The sequence below is a fragment of the Somniosus microcephalus genome, chromosome 7, assembly GCF_052327205.1.
Source record: "Somniosus microcephalus isolate GS21.2 chromosome 7, FLI_Smic_1.0, whole genome shotgun sequence".
NCBI lineage: Eukaryota > Metazoa > Chordata > Chondrichthyes > Squaliformes > Somniosidae > Somniosus > Somniosus microcephalus.
The window spans coordinates 44,747,846-44,770,048 of NC_140993.1; positions in this window are offsets into that span (position 1 = coordinate 44,747,846).

Below are 22,203 nucleotides of genomic sequence, written 5' to 3' on the forward strand. Positions count from 1 at the left end.
TACATGTATTTTTTGGATGATTCCTATTATGGTTATGGGGATTCCATACGTAAATGGAATACCCATAAGCTTAATGGGACTCCACTTTCTGATTGGTTAGGCCGGCCCACATGATTCCAGGGGCGCTTGTGAACCGCATGTGCCTCTGGGATACGTGGGCCTCTACACATGTGTACGCGTAGAGGCTCAGGAGCGCGAGTCTCCGTGGATCCAGGACCATCAGATAGGTGCGTAGTTTTATTGCGGTTCGGAGGCATCCGCCCGCGAGAAGCCTCCGACCACAAATTCAGGCCCATTATTTCACTGTTGCTGCCCCTCTATTTTTGGCCGAGTTTTTCTCTTTGGGCCTTTCAGTACGTGTCTGAGGAAGCAAGAGGGTGAACAGCTTCTGTAGTGTATGTGCCTTTAAGAGCCCCCTGTGTACTGTAATGCTGGTAATGGCCACTCGGGCTATATAAGCCTGTATATTGTGTTGTATCAGTTAGTTCCCCTCCAGGCTTTGTTCAGTAAACACCTATGAAACCAACTCCTGTCTTCAGTGTCTCTATTAACACACGGACACAACAGTGGCGATGAATTGGAAATGGACTTACCTGCAATTCGGCAACACCTCAAGGACATCGATTCCTCTGACGTCCAAAGTCGAAGCAAGGAAAAGAAAAAAGCTGTGGTTTCACCAGCTAGCCGAGCTGGTGGCAGGTACTGCAATAATCCTTCCTGGGCGTCGGGCTGGGGCTCCAGCGGCTGGCTCTGCAGCGAGGCCAAGCAGCGAAGGCGGAGGCAAGCAGTAACAGACGGGGAGGGAGCACTCGGGAGACGGCCGGCGCTGCAAGCAGGTCAGCGTTTAGACCCAGCAGAGAGAGTCCGGTGGGAACGAGTCTCCACCTGTAAATAAATAATAAAAAATAAATAAAAAAACCGCGGAAAACAGTGTTGTCATCGGCAGCAGCGGCGGGGAAGCGCGGGAAGCGCCATATCTTTTCTGCAGAAAAGAAAGAAAAGCGCGGGAAGCGCCATTCTTTTTCCAGGATGCCTAAGGCTGGCAATATTGATGCTTTTGATAATGATATAGAGGATTGGACCACATATGTGGAAAGAGTGGAGGTATATTGTATCGCAAATGGAATAGAAAATGATAAAAAAGCATCAGTACTTCTAAATCTAATGGGCGCAAAGATATACGGGCTGTTACGAAACTTAATCACTCCAGCCAAACCAAAGGACAAGAATTTTAAAGAAATAGTTGATACCCTACAGGAGCACTTAAACCCAACACCGCTGCTGATAGCGGAACAATTCAAATTCTTCAAGAGGAATCAACACAAAAATGAAAGTAACGCTGATTACATCACCGAATTAAAAAGCTATCAAAGCACTGCCAATTCGGGGCAGGACTAGCGGATTATCTTCGAGACAAATTCGTCTGTGGTCTCCTAAGTGAAGGAACACAGAAAAGGCTGCTTTCTGAGAAAGATTTAACACTGGACAAGGCTTTCAGTATGGCTGTATCATACGAAGCAGCCGCAAGAGGAGCTGCAGAGATACAACAAAAGACACAAGACTTCGGCACCCATGAAATGACACAGGGTTTCGAGAGATGTTATCGCTGCGGCAGATCCACCCAAGACCAGAGGGACTGCTGGTTCAAGAACAAAGCATGTAGGCAATGCGGAAGGATTGGACACATTGCACGGGTATGCCGATCTGGACAAAAAAAATCCACGGACAGGAAGAAAAAAATCAATAAAGAAAAGTACAGAAAGGTACAAATGATGACGGACAGTAGCTCCGAAGACCAGAAGAGCAATAGTGACTCCGAAAACAAGAGACTAAGCTGTCTCAAATTACATAATGTAATTGCCAAAGAAGATCACCAGACCATTTGGGTTACCCTCACGATAGCAGGGTCCCCAGTTAAATTGGAGCTAGATAAAGGATCAGCTCTGACCATCATAAATCGACGGGATTACGAGCGGCTATTTCCGCATATACCTTTAAAAGACACATCCATTATCTTGAAAACATATACGGGGCAGAAAGTATACCCCAAAGGAAAAATAAGGGTGCCTGTTGTATACAACGGCAAGGAAATACAAAAGTTGTTCTTATACATTCTACAAGATGGTGGCCCACCGCTGTTGGGACGTGAATGGATCAGGAAAATACGTTTAGACTGGCACTCCATTCAAGCACTGACGGTGACCAGTAAGGAAAAAAATGATGATAAGGCCAATGCCAAAGAAGTGTTTCAAGAGAAACTAGGAACCTTGAAAGGCATCACCACCTCAATAAAAGTGGAAGATGCGGCAATTCCCAAGTTTTTTAAGGCAAGACCGGTGCCATACGCAATTCGTCCAGCAGTCAAGGCAAAGCTGGAGAATTTGGAAAAGGCAGGCGTATTATCCAAAATAGATTGGAGCGAGTGGGCAACACCCATCGTCCCAGTCATGAAGAAAACGTTGAATAATTATAAATCTGAAGAACAGAGAAAAATTCGCATCTGTGGAGACTTCAAGGTGACTGTAAACCCGGTCCTTCACACGGTACAGTATCCTCTTCCGAGGATAGAAGATATTTTCGCCTCACTATCCGGAGGGAAACGTTTCACCAAAATTGACTTGGCACAGGCATATCTACAGATGGAGGTTGAAGAGGCCTCTAAAAAGTATCTCACGATAAATACACACAAAGGTCTGTACCAGTACAATCGACTGGTTTTCGGAGTAGCATCCGCTCCAGCTATCTAGCAAAGAGCTATGGAGCAAGTCCTCCAAGGGATTCCGGGGACTCAATGCTACCTGGACGACATCCTTGTAACAGGAGAAAACGACAACGAGCACCTTGCCAATTTGGAGCAGGTGCTCACAAGGCTGAGAGAACGGGGCCTACGAGCAAATCGCCCCAAGTGCGAATTTTTCCAGAATCAAATATCATATTGTGGCCACATTATTAATAAGGAAGGGTTGCATAAGTCACCTGAAAAAAATGAAGCGGTCATAAAAGCCCCAGCACCTGAAAATGTTTCACAATTAAGGTTGTTCCTGGGATTAATAAATTACTATCATAAATTTTTACCGAACTTATCAACTCTTCTGCACCCTCTTAATGAATTGCTACAAACAGGAGTAATTTGGAAATGGAGCGAAGACTGTAAACGTGCCTTCCATAAATGCAAAGACTTAATCACGTCCAAAGAAGTTTTGGCTCATTACAACCCATCACTGCCAATCAGACTGGCGTGCGATGCATCCCCTTACGGCGTAGGAGCAGTATTATCGCATAAATTCCCTGATGGCTCGGAACGGCCGATAGCTTTTGCGTCACGCTCATTGAACTCAGCTGAGCGTAACTATGCCCAAATCGACAGGGAAGCACTCAGCCTGTCATGGGGAGTGAAGAAATTCAACCATTACCTACACGGGCAAAAATTTACTTTGTTGACTGACCATCAACCCCTCACCTCCATATTCAACCCTAAAAAGGGTGTTCCCATTATGACAGCGCAAAGGCTACAGAGGTGGTCCCTTTTTCTAGGGGCACACCAATATAACATAGAATACAAAGGATCAAAACAGCATGGGAATGCTGACGGTTTATCGCGCCTACCTTTGCCAACGGTAGAAGAGGCACCTACCATAGACCCAGTGGAAATTTTCCACTCTACCATAGTCGAATGTCTACCAGTAACAAATTCTGCCATTGAAAGGGAAACTAGAAATGACCCGACTCTCTCATGAGTCTACGATTTAACAGTGAAGGGATGGCCAGCACATGGCGTACCACTGTTGCCAGCATTCTCGCAAAGAAGAGAACAGCTGTCAGTGTGCCGAGGAACCTTGATGTGTGGATCCAGAGTGGTGATTCCACCCAAACTCCAGGATAAAGTGCTAAAGGAGCTTCACGAGGGGCATCTGGGTGGAGTGAAAATGAAGAACCTAGCTAGGGCGTTTGTATGGTGGCCAGGTATCGATGGAGACATCGAAGAAATGACCATGAGCTGCCTAGGATGCCAGAAGGTCCAAAACGCTCCACCACAAGCCCCTCTACATCCATGGGAGTGGCCCTCATCTCCATGGCAAAGGGTACACATCGACTTTGCTGGTCCATTTATGGACTCAATGTTCTTAATCGCGGTTGATGCACACTCCAAGTGGCTGGAGGTAATAAAGATGTCCTCCACCACCACGGAAAAAACCATCACAGTATTAAGGACCATATTTGCCAGGAATGGGCTGCCTGAACAGATCTGTTCTGATAATGGACCGCAATTTGTGTCCGAAGAATTCAGGAAGTTCTTAAAAAACAATGGGGTTAAGCATTACATGTCCGCCCCATACCATCCCGCCACCAATGGATTGGCTGAAAGGTTTGTCCAGACCTTCAAGAAGGCCATAAAGGCCATGGGTAATGAAGACATCAAACTTCAGCATAAGGTGGATAACTTCTTGTTTGCATACAGGAATGCAACACATATGGTTACAAACCAAACTCCCGCCATGATGTTCTTCAATAGAAGCCTAAGATGCCGGCTGGATTTGATCAAGCCAAACATCAGAAGGGACGTGGAGAACCGGCAATTTCAAGGCATGAATGAAAGGCCAACTAGAACCTTCCAGATAGGTCAACAAGTTTTGGCCCGGGACTACCGTACCGAGAAATGGCAGCCTGGAACTATCTGCACACGACTAGGACCGCTGATGTATACCGTGGACATTGGAGAAAGCATAATAAGGCGCCATGCTGACCAAATCATAGAGTCATCCGAAAAGGGACAACCTACACCACAACTCTATACGCCTAATGATGAAGCAGAGATACCCATAGTATCTACCTCCGATCTGGTGATACTGGAACCCGATGAACCCGACACTGGCATTCAAGCCGAATCAGCCTTGCCAAAAGAACCTAATACACCACCAGAAACTACTACACCACCGAGGCGTTATCCGGACCGAGTCAGGAAGCCTCCAGAGAGACTGACTTATAATTGATTAACTGCAGCAATGTGTAGATTATTTTTCTTGTAACATGTAATTAATGATCACTTAAAATATTATGTACTGGTTGGCTAAAAGGGGAGGAATTGTAGTGTATGTGCCTTTAAGAGCCCCCTGTGTACTGTAATGCCGGTAATGGCCACTCGGGCTATATAAGCCTGTATATTGTGTTGTATCAGTTAGTTCCCCTTCAGACTTTGTTCAGTAAACACCTGTGAAACCAACTCCTGTCTTCAGTGTCTCTATTAACACACGGACACAACAGCTTCCAGGCCTCCTATCTTGGCACTCCAAATCTGAGGTTGGAAGGCAAGTGAAGCAGCCAAGAGCCAACTCCCTCCTCTTCCCACCTGCTGCTTCTTAGGCCCGTTGTGAAGAAAGTGGATGTGCTGTGCCTCCTCACAGTGACGCAGCTGAGAACATAAATTCAGAAGGCTGGCAGAATTAAACTTAATCCAACCATTCTGCTGATGTCATACATTGGTGACACAACACCCTGATTAATTGATCCTGTCATTCTCCTGACAAAATAGCTTGTTGAATGGCCTCCTTCTGTGCCATTATGACTCTATGACTATGATTAAGCTCAATGGATAATTTGTATGCAGTAGGTACATTACTTTAGTTGTTAATAGAACAAGACATTGGATTCATATATGTGTTGAAATATTTTCTGATGTGGTAGGCTGGTTGGAGTTCTCCACTGAGTTGCTATAAAATAAAATATTGTATAAGGTGCTACATCCATTAAGATTCTCAAATATTTAAAATTTTGCTGATGCTACTCTGGTTGGGATGGTGAAGCAATGGTGTTGCAGACATCAACCATTAGTTACTGAACCAAGTGTAAAAACTGGTTGATTTTTTCGGCATATTTTAAGCCTTTCTGTAGTAGAGCGTTTATTCAAGTGTTTGAATGTTTACAATCGACCTGAAATGCTAACTTTGTTTCTCTCTCAACAGATACTGTCTAACCTGCTGAATGTTTCTAGCATTTTCTGTTTTTATTTCAGATTTACAGCATCCGCAGTATTTTGCTTTGCTGAATTATAGGTTCTTTTCACTGTCTCAGAAATCGATCTTGATGCTTAACAGCTACTTGTTGCTGAAACTTTGCAGGCTGATTTGTTCAATGAATGACTTGCAATCAAATGTAGCAAGTAATATCTGATCTCTTGGCTCTCTTGTATTCCCAGAGGCGTGGCAATTCCAAGTACAAGGTTGTTTTGCTATTTGTGTTCAGTAGCATTTGAGTTCTACTTTATATACTTGCTTATTTTGGCGATCTTTATTTCAGACCAGTGTGTGAACAAGCACTTGTTGGTATTCTAAAAATAAAGAATTCCCAATGTTTTCCCTCTTCTCTCCGAGAGATGCTGATTCATGCTGCATTACGGTTTCATTTTATCCCTGAGAGGAGCACATTTTGGACATTCATTCCTGAGAGTTATGACAATGAGATTTGTATTTATCATAATCTTAGTGTATCAAAACACCTCAAAGCGCTTTATACATTGAATTACTTTTTTAAATGGTTTTAAAATACAGTGGGGGTGATTATGACTGGGTGATAGTGTAAAATGGGTGATATCGATTCAGCCACCCATTATGCATCTTTCTCGATTTTCATTTGCATTGCCGACAGTATGATGAATATCAGGAGAGATGCGCAAAAGCAACTGAATCGATATCATCCGTTTTACACTAGCACCCAAAATCAAAATAACCCCAAGTGATCAAAAAATCATAAAACGGCTGTCATGTTTGCCTACATCACAGTGACTGTTAAACTGCAAAGTAATTCATTGTATTGAAGCACTTTGAGATGTTTCTGAGGGACGTGCTAAGGTGCTATATAAATAAAATTCTTATACTCCATAGGTTAGTTGTGTGAAGGAATAAGCAATATTTCCGAAAAATACATCATCATATGAACAGATTTCTGATATTATTAAAACATGACATACTGTATTTAAAAATTTAAAGCCTCAACGACACAAGCTGTGCAAACAGGCTTCTGAGATGGGATGGTTTGATAACACAAAAGTTGTAAGCACCACAGGCTTTTGAAATGGGATTTGTTTAAAAATACTACAACAATGGCCCTATTGAAATAGTAGTTTGGCGCTTCCAGAAGGTCTGGAGTTTGGGAGAAACACAATGGAATGACCCAAGTAAAGTGTTAAAAACTAACACTTCGAACAGGAACACAGAATATTAAAAAACCATGTGCCTTTGTAAAAGTAACATCAAATGAAACAGGAAACACAATATAATATAACCAACTAAGATGGCTAGGAAAACAAACACCCTAGTTGAAGTGTCTTTAATTTACATGTTGTAAATATGATACCAACAGAACACTTTGAAGATATGACTTCAATAGATGCACCAAGCAATCACATGGTTTTTGTATTGAACTTGGAACACCATGGAGACAGGAGTCTGTGGTTGTAACCAGTTTAGCTGGTTTTAGAATTGAATGGAAGCCCTTCCAGAAGAATGTCATCAAAGAGATAAATCTGTAATAACAATTTTATATGATAAGATTTTGGAACACCTAAAGGTAGAGACATAATTATGCATGCAGCAGCTAAATTGACAGTAAGTATAGAGAAAAGTCAACAGGAAGATGACTAGAGATCATTTAGAGTTTACATCAGCAGAAAACTTCAAAGGGTAAACCACTAAAAAAACGTATAAAAATAGAGCTTTTCAGATAGACAGTCAGAAGTCGCTGGAAAGGGGCAAAGCGATTCTCTCAACTTCAGAGGCACACTCTGTAAGTTTTTAACTCTGAGTCTCGGGGATCAAGGTACTTTTAATTTGATTTTGGTGGATATTCTGGATTAGAATTAAGAATAAGGAATGTAAAAATGTACAAAGTTAAGATTTGAGAATAACAATCTCTGAGGATAAGAAATGTAAGCTATTTGTTTTTGAACTGTTAAAGTTGTGATTGACTCATAAGCTGTTAACTGTATGTCGGCTCTTAAATAAATCTATATATTTTTAGAATTGTCTCAAATAGTATTTCTGTATCAAACTCACAAACTCAATTTCTGTACACTCTTTTGTAAGGAGTTGCAGAATTCTGCGGGGGGGGGGGGGGTTCCAGCCCCTCATAATATCCAGAAGGTTACAGTCTAGTTAAACTTATTGAAAGTGCTATCCGGAGGATGGTAACATTTTCACGTCATTCCTTTCCTTTAGGGAGAGATAGTCTGAACCTTTAGACCCAATTAAGCGTCTTATAGAATTCAGCTATCTTTAACTTTAGTTGAAGGTGAACGTCTGGGGAATACGCCTGATCTGGGGTAGCCCGAAAAGGGCTAGGACTAGTAATTATCCCTTCAGTTCCGCTTGCCATCTGGATGATATTATGTACTGAGATTCTCCAAGCCCCTTCTGTTTACAGTTTGTTTGATTCAAAGCATTCAGCTTAACCAGCTGTGCTTTTGTTTTGGGAGGTACATACATAAAATTGCTTTGAATACAAATGCGTGAGTATGGCAGGGAGACACAGATAGAAGCTAGTCAAAGGTAAATTTAGGACTGAGTACAAGAGGTTCTTCACACCAATTGTGATCAATACACAGAGTGGACATCCAGGCAGAGTTGTGAAGACTAAAAACGCTGGAATCATTTAAAATTAAACTGGATGGGCAAGGACCGCCATCTAACACCTCGGCTAACTGGCGAGTCATCGTGCATAAGCCTGAGAAGTGGCTTGAAGCAGATTATTTAATCATGTGGGGCATCACAAATCCAAAAGCAAAATACTGCGGATGCTGGGAATCTGAAATAAAAACAGAAAATGCTGGAAATACTCAGCAGGTCGGGCAGCATCTGTGGAGAGAGAAACAGAGTTAATGTTTCAGGTTGATGACCCTTCGTCAGAACTGGAAAAAGTTGGAGATGGAGCAGGTTTTTAAGCAAGTGTAGGGGCAGGGAAAGGGGGAGGGGAGGAAAGAACAAAAGGGAAGGTCTGCGATAGGATGGAAGGCGGGAGAGACTAAGAGACAAAAGGGATGGTGGTGCAAGGCAAAAGGAGATGGTAATGGGACAAGTTAAGAAACAAAAGTCCTATCCGAGCTTGTCCTGATGTCCATATTTGTACACTTTGTATGCAGAGTCACTGGGTAGCAATCAGGGTTGGTGATGGCGACTCTCATTGATTATGTATTTTTTCCTCTCTCTAAACTGTATGTCATTACTGGCAGCCAGGCTGTGATTAGATAGCTCTGCAGAGAGCAGTGATCAAACCTAGAATCCTCCCAGTCTGTACAGCTCTGCTCCACACTAAACAACGCCTCCAACAACTGAGCCACAGAGGAAGCTCCGAGCTTGTGCTTAAATACAAATGCTAATGAAAAGCTATTTTTCATTGTTATTAGTGAATGCTGCTTACAGATTTTCTGAGACCAAGCAGTTCAAAACTTGTATATTCCACTTCAAGTCTGATGGGCTTGATTAAGAATGAGTCGAAAAAAAAACCCAGATTGTAATTTTTTACAGGGTTTCAAGACAGATTCAAATTAGTTTTGTGAGATGGTGACTCATAGCAGTCCACGGGTATACACAACTTTTTGCAATTGAACAGAAGAATTGAAAGCTTACCATTCTTAATGGTCAAAATCGTTCAGCCTGACAGCTGCCATTTAATTCAAAATGGCTAAGCTCCTGTATGAATCTTGATGGCTAAGCTATTAAAATTCATACTTTTTTCATGAACACTCTAGGTAGCGGATAATAATTTCAGCAGTTTACTGTAGTAGAATAGATGGTTACATAATAGATACCGCGGCTGCATAATTTTGCTCCCCAGATATAAAATTATCATCTAATTTAGTATTATTTATAAGGGTATTCTGACCCAATAGAAGAGCGTATTTTCAGTAAAGTGCTCTCTGTGTGTCATGTGTGAAGACAACGTGTTATATATTTGTGGTAAAGCTCTGTACTCATGGGTAACAATCTTATAAATCTCCTTACACAATAGCAAAATACTGCGGATGCTGGAAATCTGAAATGACAACAGAAAATGTTGGAAACATTCAGCAGGTCAGGCAGCATCCGTGGCGAGAGAAACAGCGTTAACGTTTCAGGGCTGTGGCCCTTCGCCAAAGGTCACAGACCTGAAACGCTAACTCTGTTTCTCTCTCCACGGATGCTGCCTGACCTGCTGAGTGTTTCCAGCATTTTCTGTTGTCATTATAAATCTCCTTCTTGCTCTTACATGATGTGTAGCTGCAGTACAAAATCTGATCGGCGTGATGGTGAGAATAATCAGTAATAAGCTGCTAAATTTGCCAGCCAACACAATGGTCTGAGCCGGAGCAGAACATGCAGACGAGGACTGGGAAATAAGACAACAACAACAACAACAAGTTGTATTTATATAGTGCCTTTAACATAGTAAAACATCCCAAGGCGCTGCACAGGAGTATTTTAATACAACAGATTTGACACCGAGCCACATAAGAATAAATTAGGGCAGGTGAAAGAAGTAGGTTTTAAGGAGCGTCTTAAAGGAGGAAAGCGAGGTAGAGAGGCGGGGAAATTTAGGGAGGGAATTCCAGAGCTTAGGGCCCAGGCAACAGAAGGCATGACCACCAAAGGTTGAGCGATTATAATCAGGGATGCTCAAGAGGGCAGAATTAGAGACACGCAGATATCTCGGGGGGTTGTGGGGTTGAAGGAGATTACAGAGATAGAAAGGGGTGAGGCCATGGAGGGATTGGAAAACAAGGATGAGAATTTTGAAATCGAGGCGCTGCTTAACCAGGAGCCAATGTAGGTCAGCGAGCACAGGGGTGATGGGCGTTCGGGACTTGGTGTGGGTTAGGACATGGGCAGCTGAGTTTTGGCTGACAAGGGTGACGCTGTTGTTGTTTGGCAAACCGACCTCTACCTAGCGGAGGCTGAATGCCAACTCTCCGACATCTCCTCCTACCTCCCCCTGGACCATGACCCCACTACTGAACATCAAGCCATCATTCCCAAGACTGTCACTGACCACACCTTCTCTGGAGATCTTCCCTCCATGGCCGTCAACCTCATAGTTCCCCAACCATGCACAGCCCGCTTCTACATCCTTCCCAAGATCCACAAACAGGACTGCCCTGGTAGACCTATCGTTTCAGCCAGTTCTTGCCCCATGGAACTTATCTCTTCCTATCTCGACTCTATTTTTTCTCCCCTTTTCCAGTCTCTTCCCACCTACATTCGTGACTCTTCTGACACCCCCCACCACTTCACAATTTCCAGTTTCCTGGCCCCAACCGTCTCCACCAACATCAAACACATCTTCCTCTCACCTCCCTTTTCAACATTCCGAAGGGACCGCTCCCTCCGCGACACCCTGGTCCACTCCTCTATCACACCCAACACCCCTTCCCCTTCATCCAGCATCTTCACATGCAAGTGCAGGAGATGCAACACATGCCCTTTTACCTCCCCCCTTCCCACTGTCCAGGGCCCCAAACAATCCTTCCAGGTGAAACAGCGATTTGCTAGTACTTCTTGCAATTTAGTATACTGCAATCGCTGCTCACGATGTGGTCTGTACATTGGGGAGACCAAACGCAAATTAGGTGACCGCTTTGCGGAACACCTCTGTTCAGTCTGTAAGGGTGACCCCAAGCTTCCGGTCGCCTGTCACTTTAATTCTCCGCTCCACTCCCACTCAGACCTCACCATCCTCGAACTCTTACACTGTTCCACGGAAGCTCAGCGTAAGCTCGAGGAACAGCACCACATCTTTTGATTAGGCACTTTACAGCCTTCTGGACTCAAGATCGAGTTCAACAATTTCAGACCATAACCTCTGCCCCTATCTTTTATTTTTCATTTTTTTTCTCTCTCACATGGCAGCTGTCGATCATTCTGTCATTGCCATTTACACTTCATCTAGAGTCATCTTTTGTTTGCTAACTTGTCCCATCTCCTTTTGCCTCGCACCATCATCCCTTTTGTCTCTTAATCTCTCCTGCCTTCCATCCCATCACAGACCTTCCCTTTTGTTCTTTCCTCCCCTCCCCTTTCCCTGCCCTGACACTCGCTTAAAAACCTGTTCCGTCTCCAACTTTTTCCAGTTCTGACGAAGGGTCATCGACCTGAAATGTTAACTCTGTTTCTCTCTCCACAGATGCTGCCTGATCTGCTGAGTATTTCCAGCATTTTCTGTTTTTATTTCAGATTTCCAGCATCCGCAGTATTTTGCTTTCACACTTACCCTATATTGAAATTCATTTTCCAGTTACACACCCATTCTGTAAGTTTGTTAACATCTTCTTGAATTTTGTTGCACTCTTCCTCAGTATTAACTATACGCCCCAATTTGGTGTCATCCACACATTTTGATATTGTACTTCCGATTCCTGAGTCCAAATCATTTATGTAAATGGTGAACAACAGTGACCCCAGCACCAATTCCCACCTTCCGTCAGTCTCAGTAACTACCTTTAACCCCTACTCTATTTTCTGTTTTGTAGCTAATTTGCTATCCATTCTGCTACTTATCCGCTGACTCCACATGCTCTGACCTGAGCCATGAGTCGACTATGTGTTATCTTATTGAAAGCCTTTTGTCCTGTTGGCTACAACTGTTCAGTGTTTGGAATACTTAGCCATGGGATTCTTTTCTTCTCTCGCTCTTGGTAGCATTAATATATTCATGTGGAGGGTGTCTTGGCTTGTGCCAGTTACACCAAATAAATTACTTCCCCCATGTTGATTGTGGGATCACCAGCACCACACGAATTGCAGCGGTTCAAGGAGAGAGCTCACCACCTCTTTCTCAGGGCAACCGAGGTGGCCAATAAATGCAGCCTTGCTAGTGTTACCACATCCTGATAGAAAATTTAAAAATGTCAAAATTCGACTTTAACCCACTACCTACAAAGGGTAATGGAAATCTGGAACTCTCTCCACCAAAAAGATGTGGATGCTGGATCAATTAAAATTTTCAAGACTTAGATCGATCATTTTTTGTTAGGTAATGGTATCAAGGATTATGGAGCAAAGGCGGGTAAGTGGAGTTGAGGTACTGATCTAATTGAATGGTGGATTAGGCATGGTTGGCTGAATGGCGTACGCCTGTTCCTATGTTCCTATGTAAAATAATGCATTAGTATAATGGAGTCCAAATACAGTAAAAGAGCTTTAATTGAAGAGACTATTTGCCAGCAAAATGTATTAATAAAATGTATGAGGGGGATTGATGAAGTAAATCAGAAAAAAATAATTGCACTGGTTACCAGAGGACAAAAATTTAAGAACAAAGGGAGGGGATAGGAGAAAATTATTTATACAGAGGATTGTTAGGACGTGGAATGCCCTTCCCAGAAACAATGGTGAAAGAATTCATAATAGCTTTTAAAAGGCAAGTGGATAAATATTCAGAAATTCGGGTCTCCACGGGTGAATACGCATGGGGTACTCACCCGTAAGCCCAATGGAAGTGCTGGTTTCCTGCATGCACTGCGCATGTGTGGGAAACCGGCACTTCCGTTCCCCTGAAAGAAGGGGTTCAGAGTTCGAACGCGTGCGCAGGAGAGGCTGCGCGTGCGCATCGAACTTACGTTTTGTTTGCAGGTTTTCCCGGGAGGGTAAGTCTCCAGAAGTTAGACATGTAAAAAGCAGTCGCAAGGCCTGCTTTTTACAAGGTAAGTGGTGAACTAATTAAAATTAAAACATTTTTTACACAGTTTAATTATTTTTAAATACTTTAAAGAAAGGTAAGTTTATTTTTAGCCCCGTAAGAAAATAAAATTATTTTTTTCAAAAATTTAAATGATTGTTTAAAATAGTTATTTCATGTAATTTATAGTTTATTTAAAAAATGTGATGTTTTAAAAAATTTATTTGAAGATTTAGTGATGTTTTGGGGCTTATAGTATTTATAAGTTTGACAGCCGCACCGAACTAACTGCGCCCCTGGGATACGCAAGCACTATGCGCCAGCAGTTGGTGCAGGCCCAGGATCGCAATTCCACAGGGGCCCACAGCACAACGGACGACGTGCAAGGTAAATGCAGGTCGGGGGCTTACACCCACGGGAAGCCCCCGACCCGAATTTCTGGGCCAATGTAAAACAAAATAAATTATGAGTATGTGGAAAGGGCCTACCATCCCTTACTAAATCCTCTTCAGCTGTCCATATTGACCTCTATTTGTTCCAGTCCACAAAGCTCTGAATAAAATTCCTTATCCTCTGAAATTGGATGGTGTAGCAATGGAGGATGAGGGAAAATAGGTCAAGAAGATGTCATTCCCACCTCTGAAATAGACGCCACAAATTTTCTTCCACTCCCCAGCACAGAACCCAGCTGCCCAACCCAGTCTTCTGAGGTTTCTTCCGAAGTTATGGCAGGTGATTGGGAGAACCCTCATGGAAATCCCATGTGCTGTAACCTGCCCTCCCCCCAGTGAACCAACCCTCACCTTCTACCTTTAGTTCTGGAAAGCCTCAGATTCCCTGTCCACCACGATGCCAGATCAAAGCACCTCCCTTGCTGCCAAACTCCATCAGCCCCATGGCAAAACTATCAAGCTCTTGGATCCGCACCTCAGTTCTGGCAAACTCCAGGACCATTCTGCAGTGCCACAAAAGCCCAGGACCATCGCTCAGTACTATCAAATCACAGGATTGTCCCCATATGCAGGGAGACTCCATTCTCTCTCCCCAGTACTGCTAAGTAGCAGTGCCAGTCATTTTCACAGTGGTTCTCCCACTGTCCCACTGTAAATTTGTTTCTCCAGGTTTCCCCTGAAATTTCAGTAGTAGGTCAGGAAATTCCGTCAAAATCCTACCACACCAAATACCTACAATTGGTGAAACTTGTATATCACCTTGCTGTATACTTTCTGCTTTTGGGCTCAACGGTCCGAATGGCCTCCTTCTGTGTTAGAAACATAGGGGGAAAAATTCAGTTGGTTGCACCTCCCGTTAGCGCCTTAAGAAGGCGCTAACGGGACGCAACGCAACTAGCGCCCGGACTCGGCACTGCACACGCCTCCCGCAAAATTCAGTGGGAGGTTAGTGGTGGCGCTAACCAGTAGCGCCCTGCGACGCTGCGCCGCTGGTGATGACGTCATTGGCATGTGCAGTGCCCCACTCATGCCCTGGTCACGAACTTCGGGAGCGCCCCCAGACTTACCACCGGACGCTATGTCCGACGGGGTCAGGGGGGGTGTACCTGCGGCCGGGGAGGCGCAATTTAAAGGCGAGGTGCGGGGCGGCCATTTTTTTTGCTGGCCGCCTGCCAGCACCTGCCTGTGCTCTCGTCCCAGACCTCCTGAAATGCTCCCCCCCCTGCAGAGTGCTGGCTGCGCTCCAAGAGCCCGGCACTTCTCTTGAGTGCCGGGCTCTTTTGCCTGCCCTCCCGATCCCCGGGGGCCCAGCTGGGCCCCAGGTTGCGCTGCACAAGGCCCCTCCCCTTTAAGAAGGGGGGGAAGGCCTGCAATACCGCGGCGCGACGTGCCACAGCGTGTGGTGCTGCGGCACATAATGCGACAATATTGACTCACAGCACCCCAAGAGGGATGTGGGGCACTTCCAGTAGCGTCCTGCTTCCCTCTTGGGGTGCACCACTCAATTTCTGCCATGGGGACGCTAATTTTTCCGGGGCGCTACTTTTAGTGCCCCGGCGAAGTTTTTAGCCCATAGATACATAGAAAGATAGGAGCAGGAGTAGGCCATTCGGCCCTTCGAGCCTGCTCCACCATTCAATATGATCATGGCTGATCCTCTATCTCAATACCATATTCCTACTCTCTCCCCATACCCCTTGATGCATTTTGTGTCTAGAAACCTATCTATCTCCTTCTCTTAAATATATTCCGTGACTTGGCCTCCACAGCCTTCTGTGGTAGAGAATTCCACAGGTTCACCACCCTCTGAGTGAAGAAATTGCTCCTCATCTCAGTCCCAAATGTCCTACCCCATATCCTGAGACTGTGACCCCTCGTTCTAGACCCCCCCAGCCAGGGGAAACATCCTCCCTGCATCCAGTCTGTCTAGCCCTGTCAGAATTTTATACATTTCAATAAGATCCCCTCTCACTTCTAAACTCTAGTGAATACAGGCCTAGTTGACTGAATCTCTCCTTATACGACAGCCCTGCCATCCCAGGAATCAGTCTAGTGAACATTCGCTGCACTCCCTCTATAGCAAGTATATCCTTTCTTAGTTAAGGAGACCAAAACTGCACACAGTACTCCAGGTGTGGTCTCACCAAGGCCCTGTACAACTGTAATAAGACATCCTTGCTCCTGTACTCAAATCCTCTTGCAATGAATGCCAACATACCATTTACCTTCTTAACTGCACCTGTATGTTTGCTTTTAGTGACTGGTGTACAAGGACACCCAGGTCCCTTTGTACATCAGCATTTCCCAATCTAGCACCATTTAAATAATACTCTACCTTTCTGTTTTTCCTACCGAAGTGGATAACTTCACATTTATCCATGTTATACTGCATTTGCCATGTATTTGCCCACTCACACAACTTGTCTAAATCACCTTGAAGCCTCTTTGCATCCTCCTCACAACTCACAATCCCACCTAGTTTTGTGTCGTCAGCAAACTTGGAAATATTACATTTGGTTCCCTCATCCAAATCATTGATATATATTGTGAATAGTTGGGGCCCAAGCACTGATCCCTGCAGTACCCCACTAGTCACCGCCTGCCACCCCAAAAAGACCCATTTATTCCTACTCTCTGTTAACCAATTTTCAGTCCATGCCAGTATATTACCCCCAATCCCATGTGCTTTCATTTTGCACACTAACCTCTTATGTGGGACTTTATCAAAGGTTTTCTGAAGATCCAAATACACCGGTTCTCCCTTATCTATTCTACCAGTTATATCCTCAAAAAACTCCAGTAGGTTTGTCAAACATGATTTCCCTTTCATAAATCCATGTTGACTTTGTCTAATCCCGTTGATATTTTCTAAATGTCCTGTTATCACAACCTTAACATTTTCCCTACTACTGATGTTAGGCTAGCCGGTCTGTAGTTCCCTGTTTTCTCTCTCCCTCCTTTTTTAAATAGTGGGGTTACATTTGCCACCTGTGGTAAACCACTGTTACCGTTCACAACCGTTCACTATTGTTACACTGTTGTTATCACTGTTTACACTATTGTTATCGCTACACAAGGTTACCTCTTGCCACGCACACTGCTATACCTGGGCTTACCTCAGCTGACTCCGCCCATGGCTCCGCCTGCTTGCCCAGGTATAAAGGTGACCGCTTGGCTAGTATTCTCCCTTGTTGGAACCGATCGCCCACGAGGGTGGGCTCTGTTATTTAGCCAATAAAAACCTATAGTTACTATCTTAACTCGTTGCTTTTCATGGAATGAATTGATAGGTATATCAATTTTATTGGCTAAATTTTGAAATGAGTGGATCGGAGCAGCCAAACAACCAGCCAAACGGCCAGCTACAACAGCCACAGCAGCCGGCCTGGCTGCGAGCCCTCCGACCGCCGTACCTGGATCTAAACCCACAGGCAGCGAACTCAGCCCTCGACTTCGAACACTGGCTGAGCTGTTTCAAATCCTACCTGGGAGAATCCGGCGTGCCTCCGGGGTCCAAACTAAGAGTTCTGACCGCCCAGGTGAGCCCTAAAGTATTTGCATTCATCCGGGACCTTGCTACTTACGAGGACGCCCTCAACCTGCTAAAAGAGCAGTACCGGAGCCCTGTAAATTCTATGTATGCTAGACATCTCCTAAGATCCCGCTCGCAACAGCCAGGAGAGTCTGTAGATGAATTTTTACGGGCGCTACAAACACTCGGCAGGGACTGTGACTTTAAAGCTGTAACGGCTGCAGAAAATACTGAAGGAAATATCCGCGATGCCTTCGTGAAAGGCCTTCGGTCCGACTACTCACGGCAAAGACTGCTCGAATCAAAGGACCTCGACTTGAATACAACTGCAGCCCTCGCTCGCTCTCTGGAAGTGGCCCATCGGGACCTCGAGGCATACTCCAGGCACTGTGCTGCGCGACCCTGGGACTCGGGCCCGACTCCGGCCGCAATTCCCCTCGCACCGCCGCCCCTGGGACCCACCACGGCGTCGGTGTCCCGGAATCGATCGGGACCGCCACCCCCGGGACCCGCTGTGGCAGCGGACCTCCGCGATCGGGCCGCCAGCTGCTTCTTCTGTGGCCAGGCGAAACATCAAAGGGCGCGCTGCCCTGCAAGGAACGCGACCTGCTCCGGCTGCAAAAAGAAAGGCCAATTTGTAAACGCCTGCAGGGGGAAAGCCACAGACGCCAGCATTGCCTCATGTGAGTTGTGGGGCGGCCATCTTTGATCAAGGCCACAGACGCCAGCATTGCCTCAGGTGGGTCGTGGGGGCAGCCATCTTTGATCAAGGCCACAGACGCCAGCAGTGCCTCATGGGAGTTGTGGGGGCGGCCATCTTCTCCGCCATTTTGTCCAACTTCGTGGGGACCCGCGTCATGGGCGCCGCCATTTTGTTCGCCGCACTCGGCCGCCGTTTTGCCTCCAGACCCGACCACCGCCTCGCCTGCAGACTACAGCAGCTCGCTCAGCCATACACTGGCCTCCGTCACGCTTGACCAAGCTCTCCCGCATCATCTGTCCAAGTCCATGATGGATATCGAAGTAAACGGCCACGCCACGTCCTGCCTGTTCGACAGCGGAAGCACGGAGAGTTTTATTCATCCAGACACGGTGAGCTGCTACTCCCTCACTGTCCGGCCAGCGCGCCATCGGATCTCGATGGCGGCGATGTCCCATTCAACAGACATTAGCAGCTACTGTGTAGTGACCCTGTTGGTTAGGGGCACGGAATATAAAAATTTTAAACTTCTCGTCCTACCCCAGCTCTGCGCTGCCGTCCTACTAGGGCTGGATTTCCAATGCCACCTTCAAAGTGTCACTTTGGCTTACGGTGGACCCCTCCCCCCACTCACAGTCTACAACCAGCAAATTTTAAACCCCCCACCACTCCCCCAAATCCAGCTCCGGTAGACGGCATGCCGGAACCCCAGGAGCCTTCGTCGACCACGCAGACACCAGCATTACCATCGGATACTGCACCACCGCCGCCGCTGCTGCGCCGATCAGAAAGGCTTACGAGGCCTCCTGAGAGACTGACATACACGAACTGGTAGTACACTTCACCCCGCCGGACTCAATTTTAAACAAGGGGTGAATGTGGTAAACCACTGTTACCGTTCACAACCGTTCACTATTGTTACACTGTTGTTATCACTGTTTACACTATTGTTATCGCTACACAAGGTTACCTCTTGCCACGCACACTGCTATACCTGGGCTTACCTCAGCTGACTCCGCCCATGGCTCCGCCTGCTTGCCCAGGTATAAAGGTGACCGCTTGGCTAGTATTCTCCCTTGTTGGAACCGATCGCCCATGAGGGTGGGCTCTGTTATTTAGCCAATAAAAACCTATAGTTACTATCTTAACTCGTTGCTTTTCATGGAATGAATTGATAGGTATATCACCACCCTCCAATCTGCAGGAACTGTAACCATTCTATGATTCAATGAAAAATGGTAAGGGATATAAATTCAATACATGGACAACTTAATTTATATTAAAATATAAAGGTCAATCATTTTCTGCAGAATAATGGACAAGATATATGGAATTCAATTCCCAAAATACCAGGAAAAAAAATCACAGTATATTATTACATAAAAAGGGAATTTGACTTATTCAGTCATTTAAATCAGTAGCCCTGGTGACATAAGTATTCCTATTGCTATGCAACAGGGTATGATCCAACTCACCATGAGCACCAGTGCAGGATATTTATTAGTCATTTTTGAAACATTGTACTGTATAAATATTAGACATCATTTGCTGTAGCTGGGCAACAAGCGGCATCCACCGTTAGTTAGGCTTGTCCTTGCTTGTTTAATCGTGATGATTTTTCGCCGCAAGTTGCTGAAAGTGCGAGCTGATAATATCACAGCGAGGGAAACCGGGCATCTGGGACCTCAGTGAACAGGGCAATTAACTGTGTACCTCCTTAACCAATCAGACTGAAGGATGTGAAATTAACAGCACAAGGACTGAGAAGGAAGTGTAAATTAGAGAGGGTGAATTCAATGTCAAATCAGGTACAGAAAGAGAAATAAAGAGAGGGAAAGAAAGATCGGATTAACAGAGAGAGAAAAAAGAAACAGAAAGGAAAAGTACACCCAAAAATTAAATTTAACACTTTTTAAAACTCCACCGTCAATTAAAGGAATGAAACTCTGCACTTGTAATAGGTGATTTTCAGTGCCAGAGAGGTTGTTTGGCAGTAATTAATACTTATCATGTCATTAAAAGGGTACTTAGACTGAAATGGACAAGACTTAACTTTCTGTGGTGAGTTTAGTTCGTATCCACTGCGCAAATACAGCAACTTCACATCGTTCAATGCATGTCAGTGGTGAAGCAAACAGCGAGATGGCATTTTTGTGAAGCTAACAGCGGAACGGTGCAACTCAGACAGCAGCTTTTGGATTTCCGTGTTTAGCCTTGCATTTTCCCTCGCCTGGAGTTGCTGTAGCACTTGCACATAAATAACGGCAAGTGCCATTAGCCTCACCGAAAATTATAGCCCAATATAAAAATGCCAGAAATTGAATGACTAGATATAATATAATATTATCTCCTTATTCTGGTAATGCCCATTAATTATTCAAGTTAGTTACAGTATTTGTGTTAAATTCCTGTCTGTGCTGCTTTACCACGTTGAAAATTGCTAATAATAGCATTGTGCTGAAAACAGTGCACAGAGAAAATTAAACCCTGAAGTCTGATCCAAATGGCTGGAATTGATATTTTCAATAGAGATTTTTGGAAAAGAAATCAGTTTGATTAATAGTTTTGGTCACTGAAATACAAATTAATATCTGAGTGGAGTGTTAGATGACCCTAGGTTTGGCCAAGTTATCCATAGTCAAATGAGCTCACAATTCTGTCCCTAGGCTTTCCCTCACCTCTGCTTTGGTGATGGTGAAAGGGATGGTGAAAGTGGAGGTGACGGTGGAGGCAGAGATGATTCTGCAGGTGGGAGTAGAGGTGGAGGTGGAGATGCAAATGATGGTGTGGATGAAGGCGATGGTGGAGTTGAAGGCGCTAATGGAGGTGATGGTGGAGGTGGAGATGATTCTGGAGTTGATGGTGGAGGTGGGGCAGAGATGGAGGTGGGGATAATGGAGATGGAGACGGAGGTGATGATTGAGGTAGAGGTGGAGGTGGAGATGAAAATGATGGTGGAGATAAAGATAATGGAAGTGAAGGTGATGGTGGTGGTGGAGATGATTCTGGAGTTGATGGAGGTAGGGTAGAGGTGGAGTGGAGATAATGGAGATCGAGGTGGAGGTGATTGTAGAGGTAGAGGAGGAGGTAGAGGTGGAGGTAGAGATGAAAACAATGGTAGAGATGAAGATAATGATGGATGTGAAGGTGATGGTTGAGATGGAGATAATGTTGGAGATGGAGGTGGAGTTGGAGATGATGCTGGAGATGATGGTGGCGGTGGAGACGGAGGTGTTGGTGGGGAAAAATTTTAAGTACAGAAACTCATCAGAATACTTATACCTTCGTGCATAACAATAAGGTCAATGTTGTTGAAGTTCTGGTCCGTAGGTTGTGTCTATAGAAAGAGAATGGGATGGAGGGAAAAGTTTATTGAGCTGGGACAGAATTTATTGTGTTGAAATGAATGGGATTTATTGCTATAGTTATGAGGAGAGAATTAAGATACTGGAACTATTTCCATTAAATCAGAGAAGGCTAAGAAGAGATTTAATAGACAATTTTAAAATTATGAAGATTTTGATAGAATAGTGAAAGAGTATTTCCTCTGGTTGGGAGTCAGTGATGTGGGCCCACTAATTTAAAATTATCACTAAAATTGTGAGGAGAGAGACTAGGAGAAATTTCTTCCTTTAGAGGCTTTTACAGAATGGAATATTTTGTGGTCGGGAGTTGAGGCAGAGGCCACGGCATCTTTTAAGAGAAAAAGGATACATATTTGAAGTGGAGGAAGATACAGGGCTATGGAGAGAGAGCAGGTGGCAGAGCTGGTTTTGGATTGTTCCAGTAAACAGGTAGCCAAAGCACAATAGGGGAGATTCCGTTCGGTGGAGACAGCACACTAGCCCCCTAAAATGGTGGGGAACAGCTTACCCTCC